At 38.9% G+C, this 2060-nt stretch overlaps 1 pseudogene; it reads right to left on the minus strand.

The window, feature by feature from the left end:
- Positions 1 to 389: 389 nt before the first annotated feature.
- LOC116631286 lies at positions 390 to 1185 on the minus strand (annotated as a pseudogene).
- Positions 1186 to 2060: the final 875 nt, after the last annotated feature.

Raw genomic sequence — 2060 nt, forward strand, 5'->3', positions numbered from 1 at the left:
TTCCAGAGTGGCTGCACCAGCTTGCATTCCCACCAACAGTGTAGGAGGGTTCCCCTTTCTCCGCATCCCTGCCAACATCTGTCATTTCCTGACTTGTTAATTTTAGCCATTCTGACTGGTGTGAGGTGGTATCTCATTGAGGTTTTGATTTGGATTTCCCTGATGCCGAGCGATATTGAGCACTTTTTCATGTGTCTGTTGGCCACTTGGATGTCTTCTTTGGAAAAATGTCTGTTCATGTCTTCTGCCCATTTCTTGATTGGATTCTTTGTTCTTTGGGTATTGAGTTTGATGAGTTCTTTATAAATTTTGGATACTAGCCCTTTATCTGATATGTCATTTGCAAATATCTTCTCCCATTCTGTCAGTTACCATTAAATGTCTGAATTTTAAACTGATGCTTGGACTGGTGGCTCATATCCATCAGCTTGTTCAACTTTAGCACCGGTCTCATCCCCAGTAGCTTTTCCAGAACTACTACCTTCACCATGAAGCTCCATGAGCTTTCCCAATTCAAACTTGGGCTTTTTCAGCATTTTTACTATTTTAACAAAGACATCATGGAGTGGATAGATAGACTGACAAGTTTTTTCTATATCTTTTCCAATGCTGTCTGGACTCATTTTCTTGACCACTTCTTTCAAGTCATTTGTCTGCACCTCTCGGGTCATGATTTCCATCATCTTTTTCCGAATTTGACGGACCTGTTGGTGCTGAGCATAAGAGGTCTTCCACATCTGATTATTGTGTTTTTTTAGTAAAACCAATACAAAATAGATGAAGCAAATAACCATTGGTAGTCTTGACATCAACATGAGCTTCAATCATGGTCTGCGATTTTTTGACCATGGAGCACATTTTGTCATGGTTAAGATCTATGCCATGGAAATTAGTCAGGCAGTTTTTGCCCTGAACATCCTCAGTAATTAGCTTGAATTTTCTAAATGCAACTTCATCCTTCTGCAGATCAGCAAGGCTCACTTCAAAAACATGGCCCTTGAGGCCATCGGATATGATTTTGGTTCCTTGAGTTCTTGTGACTAATATTTTTCCAATATTTCTTATATTGAACATAGCTGGTGCTTTCACATCATACCAATCTTTCTTAGAAAATGGATCAACCACTTTCTTCTTGGCTCTGTTTTTGCCGCCTTTCGTAAGGTGCTTGTTCTTGCCTACCACCATGGCACTGCTCCAGATATTCTAATATTCTTAATGGGATTTCTTGAAATGGATTTTTTTTTTCCTGCTGTGTTCTGGGTTTCTATCAATCTGGAAAACCATGACTCTCTTCCTTGAGAAATTTTGTTTCATTATCATAATGAACATTTTTATCTTTCCTTTTTCTTTGTCATTCTTTCTGTAAATTCCACCATTATAATGCAGATATTATGTGTTTTGAATTGATCCTACAAGACACGTCTCATTCATCATTCTCTTATATTTCATTTTAATATCTTGGAATTTCCTGAGGTTTAGTCTACAATTCTGTTACTAAAGATCCTTTAATTTCAGTCATGAACTTTCATGGGGCTTGAGGCAAATGTCAAAATGGAGAGCCATATATGTAAAAAATTGTCAATCATGCTAACATACTCTGAAAAATATGTTCTATCCTCCTATCTTAATAAAAATACTTTTCTGAAACCTGGGTGGCCACATTAAAATTCAGAATTCTCAAACTCCTTGGAATTCCTTGCCAAGATACAATGGTATACAGGGATAACCCTCTTCCTCTCTACCACCTGATCCCCTTCTCTGCATATACCCACCTCTGTTTTACGCAGTATAGTGCTTCACCACATGCATGCAAACATCTCTACTACCACATTCAAGTGCAATCTGTATTCTTTACAAACAGCTGCTCTTGGCCATCTTGGGCCTAGTGGGGCATACAGTGGTAGCATGGTCCATACTCAGAGGAAATCTAACAAAGAGCCTTGAACTATCCTGGAAAGTAGCTGTGCAGGACATTTCAGAGTCCTAGTTACAAGGAAGGTTGGAGTGGGGTCTCAGGTTCTGGGTACGTACAACTTTGCTCATTGAAAAGTGTCATCCTA

This window comes from Phoca vitulina, unplaced genomic scaffold (assembly GCF_004348235.1).
Source record: "Phoca vitulina isolate PV1807 unplaced genomic scaffold, GSC_HSeal_1.0 scaffold5, whole genome shotgun sequence".
Lineage (NCBI taxonomy): Eukaryota > Metazoa > Chordata > Mammalia > Carnivora > Phocidae > Phoca > Phoca vitulina.